Here is a 14,440-nt window from a genome sequence, read left to right as displayed (position 1 = left end):
ACCTCATCATTGCTTTCTAACGGGCATGATTGTCGTCAAGCGATGGCCTATCGTTAATTTAAAAAAAAAACGAGGGTTCCAAGCGCGCTCTTATCTAAGAAGCTTACAACAATCTTAGCCATAAGTAACCGTTCTGGAAGACAGGATTGGCCCCAGCCTCCTACATTTCAAGAGGTGGTACTACATACTCGTAGGCTATTAGAATTAGTAGCTATACACGTATTGTGAAACTATATATATATCTAGTTTCGCGATATACGTAATATAATATATATATTATATTACGTATATTTTCGCAAAACGATACGCACGCAATAACGCGTGTATGTGTGCGTATGAACTTGTGTGTGAATTATTGTTTCAATATTATCTAAGACTCCTTTTTTTTATTGCTATCGTAATCCGTGACACCATTTGACATATAATTTAAACTCTGGTTGCCACTGCGTATTTTTTGTGTAATGTCAAAAGTTGTCGAACAAAATTCCCTTTCCAGCTAACCTTGTATACTTAAGCCTGGTTTACTTACCAAACCATCAGCGTGGTGATTTTAGGCAAACCCTGCCGTTGGGAGAGGCCCAACGTGGACTTTTATAGATTATTGATGATTAATTAATTTTGACATGGTTCTGATTACAGGCAAGACATTAATTGCAAGGTAAAATAATACACTTGTCCGTTTTCACTAACGAGGAGCAAGGTAATGCCTAAGTGAGTGCCGGCTTATCAAAGAAGATTCCAAGTAATACATTTACTTTGCCCCATTCGATGTTCACCAAACAACTCATATAACATAACTTGTCTTCTTGCCACAAGGTATTGTGTTTGTATTATCATATTTTTGTATCCAAACAAAAGAAATTAGTTTTTTTTACGATTATATATAGATAAAAATAGGTAGCTGCTGATAACTTTCAAGAATTCGATGCCTGCGTTAAGATACCTATAAGAGTATTTTAAGCCAACCATCGACTGCTGTTGCAAGTAGGTACTTAATTACTGATAGTTTTAAAAGAAAAAACGTTTACCTGGAGTATAATATGAACATTCAGCCATTATTTTATGTATTCCTATTTAGTAATGGATTGATATGTACCTATTTAATAGTTACCGTGACTGTGATGTAAGCCAATATTATTACTATGTAATATGTTTAATCGTATATACCTAAGTGCTGTTCCCAAGGTATTCCGAATTAAAGTCTAGTAAATGTGTTTTTGTTAATTCGGCACCTATTTCGTTTTGGGCCTAGACTTATGGAAAAAGACAAATTTCACTTAAAAATCCGCACGTCAGTAGGTATAATATATACTTTTGTCGATCAATAATACGCAAGTATTACACATTAAAAATGCGTTGAAATAAGCGACATCTATTAAACATATAGAGGACTACGTTATCTTAGAAATTATTTGTATTCCTACTCGACACTAGGTGGAGCTTCACGTAATGCCACTTTGACATTCGAAAACCCACAGATAATTACATACCTATGCAAAGCTTTTACATTGTCGCCGTTTAAAAATTGTATTTTCGGTAAATAAGGTAATATAAATCCAACAAACAAACCAACAAAGACAACATCCAATTCGTTATTTAGAACGCTTCCATTAATTTAATGAACTTTATTTATACTACTAAATTAAAGATGACAGTGAATACAATATTTCAGAAGAGTATGTTGTACAAGAAAATAAGTCGGGTTATAATCTGTAAAGGCTCGCAGAGATTCGCGTACGGCGTTGGTTTTTGAACTTTCAGTTTATTCGATGCATGTCAATATCGAGACGTTTTGGGTTTGACTTCGCTTTCGGAACGCGATTTACAACATCTGTCAAATGAAACTCCGTGTTCGAGTGTGAACAGTGAATGTGTTTTCTAGATTTTTGTTCGTATTCGCATTTATAAAGTGAGTTTTGTGTTAACGATATAATAGGTACATAATGCCTATTTGTGGATCTATGTGAGTTTTCGTGTGATGCTATAAAACTTTGATAATAATGAAAGGAATCTGTAGTGTTGTTGTGTTTCGTGAATAGTCTACGACTATTGGATCGGTACATTAGCCTTTGTGGATTAAAAATAAGCACAAGTAAGTAAATATTTATTCTAGTCGTACCGTAGGAATTTATCTCTCAATTTAAGTTAAAGTAGAAGAGTTCTAATTATGTAGTGAACACCTTACATTCACTCTATTTAAGGAAGGATTGGTTAAAATAATACGGAGAAGCGGATTTTCTGAATATTTGTTTACAAATTTATCGTGTCTTAGGTCAAGGAATAAAGATATTTTAAACAGTAGGTACTTATCTAATTATTTTAAAACAATAGTTACTTTAAAGTGGTTCCCTTACTGATTGACAGTGAATGCACAGTCTACACAACTAAAGACAAAATAAAGATTGGAAAACTTATTTTTAGTCAGGGGTGCACTATGGACTTTTCGAAATTCTTGATTTCTTGGGGTATGTAAGTTGGAAATTAAGTGCCATTATTTTTTACTCAAGCTTAAAATGCAGTACCAAGTGTTCTTATATAATAAAACCTGGAAAATGTTGAATATGCATTTTGACCAAGTCCTGGGCCTTGGCTAGTTTATTTATAAATAGCTTTTAATTCTAATTATCCATAAAATCTTTGAAATTATAATAGTAGGCAACTACAGTAAATTATACTTATGCTGAAAACTGAAAGTTTGCTAACCTGCTGCATTTGTTTTTAATGAATATGAATGTTAAAAATGGAATATCTAATGAATAATAAAGCATATCTGTAGCCTAGTAGAATAAAAAATAATCAGTTTCTCTCATTGAAGATAACTTGTTGAATTTTAAGTAAGTTACATACTTAATTTATTTATTTGTAATTAAAAGTTACTTAACCAGCAATTAAATACTATGTTAGTTTAGCATTAGCTATACAGTATTAGCAACTGATGTTTATTAGGATGTCCACTGCTGGATAGAAGCCCTCTGAAGGTTTCAAAATAAAATAAGCTTGTCCTTTATGTGTCCTGCTTGCTCTCTAGAAAAAGTGTGATTTTATTTTTTCACTTAGAACAGTCTGCTAACACAGAGGTCTGATTTGGGGTGAACCTGACCTTAGAACACTGAGCCTCTGAGGGCAATTATTCGATGATCTGATGATGCACTTGATGTTGATTAATGTTTTATTACACTTCATTTATCAAGAGCAATAATTCATTTTTTACATATAAAGTAACTTATCCAAGTTATGTAGAATTAATTGCATAAGTATGATTTGCAGAAAAAAACTCTTCTCTTTTAGGAACATAGGGTAGTTCCCTTCTTGTTGCCTTCTGCACCAGACATTGTCTCTTTATAACCACTTTTTCCAGATGGATATCCTATTATTTATTATTCAGTTCCTCAAGCCTTTGCCAAGCAGGTGGCAATTATGAGGTGATTGGGATCAACATGGTGTTATCCACATTTGAAAACAATGGCTCCATTCAAGGCTAAGGTCATACAAGGACTACTAATTTAAAAAATCAGAATATTGGTGCATAACGTAGAGTACTTAAGAGTAGTTAATAGGCAATGATAAAGAAGATCGAAACTGCAACGTTTCCTACAAGATGATGCTACAAATGCTATAGACTGATGTAAAAGTCATACACTAATTTTGGCATTGATGGTAGGAGAGCCGTAGCTTAATTGGAAAAAGAGCTCAGCCCGCGATTGCCAGAGAGTCGCAGTTTCAAATCCTGTCAGTTCCAAACATTTTTATATGCATTTTAAATTTATAAAAATTACAAAAAACTTAAGGATAGGCATTGTAAGAGTTATGAAAGCCTTCCCTTAAGTATTTAAACTCATATTGGAGATTTTCTTAATTTCATATCATCTGCGTTCCTGTGCAAACCCTCTATACACGCCATTGACCATGTAGGCACATAGTGCGTCCAAATGTTCAGTGCATCCAAATAAGTACAACCATAGTTCACTAATCGGATTATAGAAGGAAAATGTATCATCATTTATCAGTCATCGGTTTGTGAAACTTATACTACAGTCAACCAATTAATCAAGGTACGATCAGTATTTCAGTCTGTCTAGGCTTCGTTAGATCTGCAATAGTTGTGTCTCTATCTGTCTAGTCATTTATTTTTATTATTTATTTATTTTTTATATTCATTTATTTATTTCATTTTTTTTTTATTTTTAGATGCAAGTGAAAATCTCTCTTTTAATTCGTATAAAGTATAAGGCTTGATTATTCGATTGAAAAAAAAAACTAATGGTAGATAACCATTACTGTTTTTTTTTGTTGAGTAAATTAGGTACTGGTATAGATTCATGCAACCGCGTCGTTCGCACATAGAGATATGCACGGGGCATATAGCGTTTTTTATGCCCGTGCATGATTATTTACTTTAATATCATTATATCATCTCATGGTCGCTGTTAAGAATTTATCGGATCAGATTTTGATGTTCAGCGATTCCCTCTGCACCTAGTTGCGTGTCTATCGAAGATTAATTTGTTTTACCTCTGAATATAATCTCTAAATCATAGACTAGCAGCCAAAATTATATCATAAAATTGCCGTAGCCACCTTCCTAAGCACGGCAACAGGAAATAGGAAATTTATCTCGGTTTATTATAACACATATATTATTTGGATATATACTCGTATGTGCACCAGTTCTCGGAGATTTGATAAAGTTGTGGGAGAAGTATTGGATGGAAGCAGGCGTTACTTTGCGGAAATCTATGATATGTTATGAAAATTAAGCTTCATTTGCTATACTCCGCGAAAAGCAGGAGAATCCGTATGTTGTAATTCATAATTTCTTCGAGATGCACGCTTCGCTCCCAAACAGGAGCATCCTCAGGAGATGTTGACTTTAAAATAAGAGCTTAACAATTATTCATTGCAAGTAGCTTAATTTTCATAATTGTGGGAGAAGATAAAATTTTGTCCTTTCCCAGAGGAGAAAATGTCTCCTACCAATGTAGTGCCGAATAGGCAATTATACTGATGAAAATTCAGTAACCGTGTTTATTTAATGCCCATATGATTAGCTAGTAACCCCAAAATATATTTTAACCGTCGAAATAACCGCGCAATTTTAATTTTTAATTTGGCGTCTGGGAACCTTACGTCGTTTCAGTTTCGCCGCGTCTCGCACGATGAAATCGATAAACGAGTCAGCTGTGGTCCCCCATGCTAACTTAAGCCTACAACTTAGTTGACAAGGAAAAGAGTACCGAATGTACTCGGATTTATGAGGTACAAAGAATCAGGGTTTAATAGTATTCCGAATATATCATAATCATTATGAACTGTGTATGAGGAGGTGTTTGGATAACGTAGTTCAGCAAGCTTGTCAAGAGTGGATTGGTAGACTTTACACACCTAAGAGAACACTCAGGCATGCAGGATTCCTTATAACTTTTTCCTACACCGTTTAAGGAAGAGATATTTTAAATGTCTTCAATGAAAAAATACTAACATAGCTCTGAAAAGAGGAGGTGCAAGGAAATGACTCGGTCACTCCGTAAGGTTGAGACCGGTTTACGATACTATCATATCTGTAACCATTCTTTAAATGTCCAATTAATCCAAAAATGCTATTTAAAATTTACAAAACTGCAAATGAATTTAAATAATGTTTGTTGGTACTTAATACAATGTAATAACATTAATATAACTAATAGTTTTGCATTTGAATTTCGATAAAATACATCTAATCGATTTAAATACGTAAAAAATCTTGTATTATAAATTTCGTGTATTGTATTTATTAATTACGTAGATATCCAGAGCTCTAAAGTCCCCTGTACTTTATTGTGTTGTCTTCCATGAGCCAACAGAAACGTTTTGTCTAGGCAAATAATAAGTAGATGTGTGTTATTTTTATTGCACCAAAGAAACATGAAAAATGCTTTAAAAAATCTCCGTCTTGATCTTGCTTACGAGTCAACGATAGTGCCCTATTCTAACCTAAGCCGGTAATTAAGTTTAATCTAGGAGAAGATTAACTATGAGTAAACGTATTTAATTCGCTTAAAAAACCGACATCAAGGTTTCTGCTTCCCGCTGGATCCCTTCGTTCAACCAAGCCCACTCCAGTATCTTGGAACGCTGCCTAGACCCCCTATTAACTTGACAGTTACGAATAGGGGGCTGTGTATCATTTAGCTAATAAAACAATCCACAGACTAGGCTATTGTAAAAAATAATCGTGGAAGCACGTAGGTAAATGCCTTAGATAACTAACTCATCAGCAGCTTTCAAAGCTTACGTCTTCCGTAAAAAAAACTAATAAAAAAACTTGTGTGTATTTATGTACACGCGTTAGAAGTTATACTTCTTTGGCGTAACAAAATAAAAATCTTTTTAAAAATTTAATCTTTCGCCGTATTCTACGTTTGTAGAAAAAACAGCACTATCAATAGAAAAAGGTGTTTAAAACATCGGAAGTTTAATTATAATGCATTATCTAGTTAAATAAAATTATATAAATATCACAAAAAAATCACCGGTATGAGCCCGCGTACACTGTCAAACCTTATGGTAAACTTCAGGGTGTCGGTAGGTATTTGTGTTATTTTGCGCATCGAAAAAATTACTCTCATTATTTTTCCCTAACGCGCCAAAAGAAGTATGACTTATAAAATAAGCTAATAAAAAATATAGTATCCGTTCATTTTGGGTCACTTCGGATTCGTTCGTGCGAAGTTGGTTGACCGTTACGCACTGTAAGATTTGCAGGTCACTTAAACCGTTGCCTACTTTGGTTTATGTCTTTGCGAATAGCAGCTCCTCAACGCTAAACATAAACTATAGATTGTTTATGGTACAATTTAATTTATTGTTTAAGCCGTTATTTAAAAGCTATCAAGGTAACAAAGCTGACATAAGTCGAACCTGGTCGAAGTCCAGCGAGCCCTGTCAATTCTGGATTCTTTATGAAGTTACATTTGTAAAAAAACTAATTTGAACTTAGTTCCAGCGTGCAGCGTCTGTTTCCAAATGGGGCTTATAATAAAATATTGTAGTGTTGTATATTATTTTATCAGAAATATATAAAATTAAGTCATTGTATAAAATATTTTGACGTTATATGTAACGGCGGGTTTGCCAGCCTAGCTTAGCCAAAAATCATAAGACATACTTTCCCTTGTGTGTATGACATGAGAAGGTCAAGTATACTATAAAATGTGAATAAATTTAACATGTTTTGCTAATTTGGCGAGAAAGGTAACATAATTAATTGCAAAAATAAATCACATTAATAAAAAAAGCATTTGTGATCGGATTCAATACTGCTGGTTCTACTGGGTAATAACCCAATATAACTTAAGATCTATTCCATTCTTTTTATCTAGAAAGTCTACTGACACATCCAACGGCGAAAAACTTGTAAAAATCCCCGTTGAAGTTTCTAAGATTAGCGTAGTACAGACAGAATAAGTCGCCGAAAAACCAGTTAACTGAGAGCTTTTGCTGGCGAAAGCTGACTTAACCGTTAGATTTATATGAAAACGTTTTACCATCATCCTACGTTGGAATATGTTTGTGTCCTTGTATCATTTTTATAGTAAAATACCCGGCAGACGTCGTTCTGCCCGAAAATGCATCGCCACATTTGGTATCACTTGGTACACAGACTACGCCCAACTAAAGTTTGCTCTCGTATTTCGGGCACATAATGCGGCGAGGAATGATAGCCTGGAAACAATTATAGTTACGGGCAACACCGAAGGCAAAAGACCTAGAGGCCGGTTCCCAACGAGATGGGCGGGCGAGTTGAAAAAATCAAATTGTGCCGCGTCTATCAAATCGCCAAAATGGCCTCCAACTGAAGCCGATCGAGACAGTTTACCAAGTTGGACCACGATCTTCAGTGATGAAGGAAGGACTAGAGAGGGAGACAATACTGCCGGAACTCCCGGGTCCGATAGATTAAAGGTTTATTTTTCGTGCCAAATAAAACAAAGGACAACCTAGTCAACTAGCGGTATGAAAATACTTCACAACCTATTCACATACCTAACAAATTTACATTAAAAAAATAAAAATCGGCCGAGCTGTTTTGGAAGAGTGCGACTAAAACACCGTGACACGAGAATTTTAAAGATCTTAAACCACCTTTAGGAAATTTTGAATTTGCTAGTAACTTGCTTGCTGGATTAAGTAACATGGAGGATATCGCGGGCAACAACAAGTAATAACTGCAGAATATAATATTTAACTTGAATTGACGTATAGTTATACGAACCATGAAATATTATCTCGCATATTAAATATTTAACAGCTTTTCTAGGACAGTTCAATCGCTTAGCAAACAGTGCGATAATATAACTTGCTCACAAGTGTTAAATTGGACAACTAATGCGGCAATGTATTTATGAGCTAGATTACTTTATTGTGTTCTTTTCGATAGAGATTTAATATTGTACTATAAATGAAGCGTAAAAATATTTGAATCCAACTTTAACTAGCTCCAGGACGCAGCTTTTTAGTCGTAGTAGAGATTTTATTGAAAGAGCTCCTCCAGGAAACTATCGCCATACTATTTCTGCTGCTAAGCAGCATTGTTGCAACTCCTAACTCCTTCTCATTGTAGGAGAACCGCCATGTAGTGGGTCGATATGATGATAAACTTAAATCCGTACTTAGGTATAGGTACATCATGTTTATGAGTAGGTTTTCATAATGTGCATAATTGCTTCCGAACGACTGTTTTTTATTATTTTATTCGAGTAACCTTTAAAACTGTAATAACACTGACATACGCAAAAAAAAAAAAACATCGATTTCGGGTTAGTTTTAAGAAATATTATAATGTATTTGCCAGACATTCAGTAACATTATTTTTATGGAGCGGAAACGTAATTATTTTTATCATATCATTTACTTAATAGTAATTTGAGTCTGGCCTGTGAAACTTCGACCACATGTCCTGCAGTTGCACACCAATTTGACGTCATAAGTGCGCAATGCACCATTCAACTCAACGGGCGTATGTACTGCGTCTTAATAAATAGGTACATATAAAGTATAAATCTCCAGTGTGCAATAAGTCTTTTACACGGTATGTATTAGCGATCGCCATAAAATTTTTCGTCGTCTGAGAAACGTACATTTCCTATATACCTGTGTGGCTGATTATTTGCTTTGATTATATTATACAGAGGGTAATATTAGATTTACCTTTGCATAAAATTAAACAATGCATCAAAACACATTTAATACATTGAGATGCATGCAATTGTTGAAATTCGTTATGATAAAGTTGCCTTCCGAACCGGTGGTAGAGTCACTACAAACAGACGTACTTGTCGTTTAAAAAGTGCTTAAATTAAATGCTTTGAATATATGACACCGAAGGGAATATGAGACCTTTGCGTAAGTTTAAACAATGTATCAAAAACATTTATTACATCTATGTTACTATATTATTGATGAATAACTTAATCACACAAAGTTGCCTTCCGAACCGGTGGTAGACAAACCGACGTATTTGATAGAGTTACTACAAACCGACGAACTTGACGTTAAAAAGGACCTGTAATTAAATAAATGAATTTTTAATTTATATTTATTCGCTCGTTTTATTATATCCTCTAGTTATTATGTAGGTTGTCTCTGATTATTTTCTTTGATTTAACAGTCAAGTCTTGTGCGGCTTGTAGGATGCATCCTGCGGTTCCCTGCGAACCGTTTGATGTCGTCTGTTCACCTTTGGTGATAGATATCAAAGCTGTAACGAGTTTAGTATCTAATTTCTGGACTTCTAACGATCTCCTCAGTTTTGATTTAATCTATTAGAGAGCATAGCAAAATAATAACTAATAGTACGCTGTATGACTCAGCTCAATTATCAGGATCATATTCAGCGACATAACATACAAAGGTAAAGTAATGATCTATGTACCTATGTAAAGTTGAACAGTATCTATAACTTATAAGTACTAACTAGTCTAAGAGGAAATCCGTTATATTGTTTGATATTTTTCTTGTGGAAGCGGAAAACTAACATAATTGGCTCGTTTCGTGTGCACAACGAACATACCATTCGATATTAAAATACCTGACGTTATATATTTTATATAGGTAAATATATCATAAGTATTTTGAATACTCATCGCATTGCAAGTTAGGAAGCGCCAGAAAAAAGTTAGTATCGATTTCGGTCGTGAAATATGTCGTTTTTTTATTCCACTACAAGTTAGCCGTTGACTGCAATATCACCTGCTGGTAAGTGGTGATGCAGTCTAAGATGGTAACGGGCTAACCTGTTAAAGGAATGGCAGTTATATTAAACTCATTCCCCTAATCGGTTTCTATCGCTTTAACTGTTTAATATTTAAAATTCCTGAACCCGATTAATGAGCTATTTTTCTTCTGTGAACATTGACTGAGTTGATTGACCGCTTAATATAGATCTCGCACTTACAACTCTCGAACAACCATATACTATCCAGGTCCTCATGAGTGTTTTCCAACATTATTGTCCAGTAAAACAGGTTGTGACCAATGTGCATCACTTCGGCACGCTTAGTTACAGAAACAACAAAAAAAATATTTCCGTGTATAAAGAGAAGGTCAAAATTGCTCTGCTGCAGTTAGTTACAGAAAATAAATATTTGAATTGACTCCGATTGAAAAGTGAAGCCCGCAGCAGGAAAAAACAAATTTGACGTCGAATGAAGCGTGAATTTCAAACATGCCTCTCGTTACCTATTTACTGAAAAAGATACTCAACCTGTTACTGAATGAAAAATAAAGTTCTAAATGCCGCGCGTCCCACTACTAAAGTAAGCTACAGAAAAAATAAATAATTCAAATTTTATCCCGACTGAAATGTTGAGCTCCAAATTGTCCGCATTAATGACGGCGACTGTTAAAAATATCACATTTATTTACATCGTTATTATAGTGAATGTGACTCACGATGTCTAATTTGTGAACGGGAGCATGTTTTACGATCACACATTGTGCTGTGGTCACTACTCACAAGACATTGACCTTCTAGACTTAAAATAGCCTACTTTCGCGATGCGAAGATTATGTTTGTGGAACTCGACCGGAATTCGTTTGACTAACTAGTGTATTGAAGAAATTGTAATTATTATGAACAACCGCTATGAATATTGAATTCCATCTTAATTGCGATTATTGTTAGATTTCGTGTTGCGGTTTTTTGATCTCTGATGAAATCTGTGATTCTCCTCAATTTATACTCATAATCTTTTGAGTACTTTTTTATATCAGCTATTATACAATGTTTATCTTTTGTTTAACTAGATGAATGAATGCTATCAAAAATATACTATTATATGGTTTGTACTTCCGGGCAATAAGTACAAGCCCAACATGTAGAGGCTACGTGAGAAAATTCATCTCAACTGTAGGATCGATGCTACAACTGGATCTTGTCCGTCAATTACATCATTAAGATGAAACTGAATGATAGTCTTCGGTGGGAGAAGACATATTGCAAAGAATGGACACTAAATTATAATTAAGTTGATTATTATTATTTATTTTCGCTTACATCATCCACAACCATTGCATAAGATCCATTAACATCAGGTAAGATCATGGCGAAACGATTATGCTATAATAACGATAACTTAAAAATGAAAATCCCATACATAAATACGGAGATAAACCTTCAACCAGAGTGATCGATTTTTAATCGTGTAAAGTGCACGTGACTATGGAATTTGCTGCGGTGAATTAAGTCTATTCGTAATAAATATCCTGAAAAAAAACATTATTCGAAAGGTCAATTTATCTAAGTTTTCTATGCTAAATCTTATATATATATTTCTTGTGTGCGTGTGTATGTCACTGAACTCCTTTTAAACGGCTGGATTGATTTGAATGAATTTTTTTGTATGCGTTTGGGTGGCACCCTGGATGGTTTAGATTCACAAATCAGCCCGACAGATGGCGCTGGGGTCCACTAGTAGTTATATAATACCCGATAAACTTCCCTACATAAATAATATGGTCAGCATAACAATTTATTCACAATCATAAAATTTCGAAAAAGTTTCATGTTGAATATCTATCTCTGCGGAGCTGTTTTTTTTTTAAATTGTGTTTAAATAACAAAATGGAATTGAAATTGTTCCGGATTTTACACAAAACCTGACGAAACTCCTGATTAAATGGAGGTTGGAGTGACTTACACTTGCGATGTAAGCCCACAAACCTAGATATAAAAAAATGCATTTTAATCAAGGCGTACCACTAACGCAATGCACAAATTTTCTCTCTTCCGCATCGGTACGTTGACCCGTCGCGGTCCGGATGCGCAGATATCTAACGGGGCTGTTGGATGGCCACGAACATCCTCAACGCAACTATATTTTAGTGCTCAACTAGCTGTTTTACGCATTTAATAATCTTTCAGAGGTATATTTGTTACGGTCTTACGCTAAGAATATCTCATATTAGCCTTTCAATCTAGATTAGCGGACATCTAGCGGGACATCTTGATGGTTGATATCCTCAATGTAAGAATTTGTCTTTACATGCACTGTAATCTGAATTCGACAATGTATATTCTGATTTAGCATATAACAATTTATAGTTTGATATTTTAAAAGCTTTTAAGGGGAATATATCCTGGGTATTTTTAGGCGTAGTATTACTCAGATCAGTTTTAAGACGCAAGAATTATACATTACTATTTATCCCTACTAATACTATAAATGTGAATGTAAGTTTGTTTGTTACGCTTTCACGCAAAAACTACTAAACAGATCATCATGAAACTTTGTACACATATTCCTGAAGGTATTAGAAGTAATATAGGACGCTTCTTTTGGGAGAGGGGACGAAAGTGTTTGTCGATTTTACACCATAACGCCGTCAAATGATAACCGATTCAAATAATTAATTACTTACTTTTTTTTTATATTAAGAATACACAACTTAAAAATTTCAGTAGAATTACACCTAAATTGAATGCCACATGTCTTTCGAAAAACAAAAACAAACGCAGACGAAGTCGCGGGAAACAGCTAGTAATAGATAATTCAGAGAAAATTTATAATTTAAATACGTGTTCTTAAATTTTGAATTTTTTTAAGTTACGTTCTCTCAGCTTGATGAAAGTTTGTAATTAAGTTATTCTCAGAAGGAGACGCTTTATCTTACCTCATGTAAGCAATTTAAGTGTCGTACAAGTAAAAGATGAAGATAAACAAACCATACTTTGATAACTAACTGATTAACAGTAGCTGACTAGTGATAATGAGGCTTTTGCACAATATAAAATATTCAATGTCAACCGTGTCCATGAAACTGACAGTTGAATTGTAAAATGATGATTGCATGAGGCGTGAAAGGCAAACGAATACATTTTGTCTCTGATATTATTTGGAAACGTAAATTTAAACGAACAATCGGTATAGTTTATAATGTAAGCGTCACGTGGATGATTAACAGCTTTATTGTTGAGCAAAAGAATGGGAAGTTATTTTCGCAATCTTTCTGTTAGTTAGTTCGTAATGATTTAATATGATTTTGAAATGGGACATGTAAAGGACTTACCGAAAGGGTGAAGATCAGGATGTAATAAAAACTAGATGTTTGTTAAATGAACCTTATATATATTAGCAATTATTTAATGTAAAATCAATTTCTCCTGCACGGCTAGCATTGGCAGACAATTATTTCCCCGGGGAAAGGATAAGAATGTATCTTCTCCCACAGCTTTATTAACTCTCAGAGCACTGGCGCACAAGTGAAAATAATATCAAAATAATGAATGTGTAATAATAAAAGGGGTTAAACTGCTTTTATTCCGTGTACCGGTCAAGCAACTCGACACGTTAATTATATCCCTTGTGAGGGTATATAATCGGGGATATACTTTTTGTCTCTCGCTTGTGCTAGCCCTGCTCCTGGATGTGCTCCATTGTCCGAGCGAAACGTGCGTACATAGTATGTTGCGGAAGATCCGCTTGGTGTGGAGTATGACGATCGAAGAAATTGTGAAAATAAATGAGACCGTACAGATTCTCCTGCTTTTCGCGGAGTAGTATAGGAAATAAAGCAATGTATATAATGGAATTCCACAAAACAACGCCTGCTTCTATCCGATAACTATTTATGCAATAAACAATAAAACCTTTATTGTCTTAAAGGTCCTTGAATTGTCTTGTTTGAGCTCTCTGAACAAAACGATGAGCGTTCATCAAGAGTGGCTCTTAATTTAAACGAAAGTGTTATCAAAAGCCATTCAACGCCGGGCTTGAGTAATTTGGCTTTCATATCTGCGGGTAAGAGTACTTGGCCATTTTTTGTCATCGACTAAAGTTCTGTTAACGAAAAATTTACTTTGTTATTTTTATTTATATAGGATTTATCGAGGATCTTATAGAAGAGATTTATCAAAGAAGAGGTCTTCCTTGATACACAATCTGGGAGGGTAAATATACTATAA

The 14,440-nt window shown here is 34.4% G+C and overlaps 1 protein-coding gene across 2 annotated transcripts in view; it reads left to right on the top strand.

Moving 5' to 3' along the window:
- The first annotated feature begins 1,796 nt into the window (after nt 1–1,796).
- LOC120627972 (unconventional myosin-XVIIIa) overlaps nt 1,797–14,440 on the top strand; it is a 281,655-nt gene continuing 269,011 nt past the window's right edge. For both annotated transcript variants that reach the window (XM_039896116.1, XM_039896114.1), the window contains exon 1: nt 1,797–2,092. The gene's annotated coding sequence lies outside the window, so the exon portion shown is untranslated. The remainder of the gene's footprint in view (nt 2,093–14,440) is intronic.

This window comes from Pararge aegeria, chromosome 12 (assembly GCF_905163445.1).
Source record: "Pararge aegeria chromosome 12, ilParAegt1.1, whole genome shotgun sequence".
NCBI classification, from domain to species: Eukaryota; Metazoa; Arthropoda; class Insecta; order Lepidoptera; family Nymphalidae; genus Pararge; species Pararge aegeria.
The sequence above is the reverse complement of the archived record's forward strand: the minus strand, read 5'-3'. Positions and strand labels throughout refer to the sequence as shown.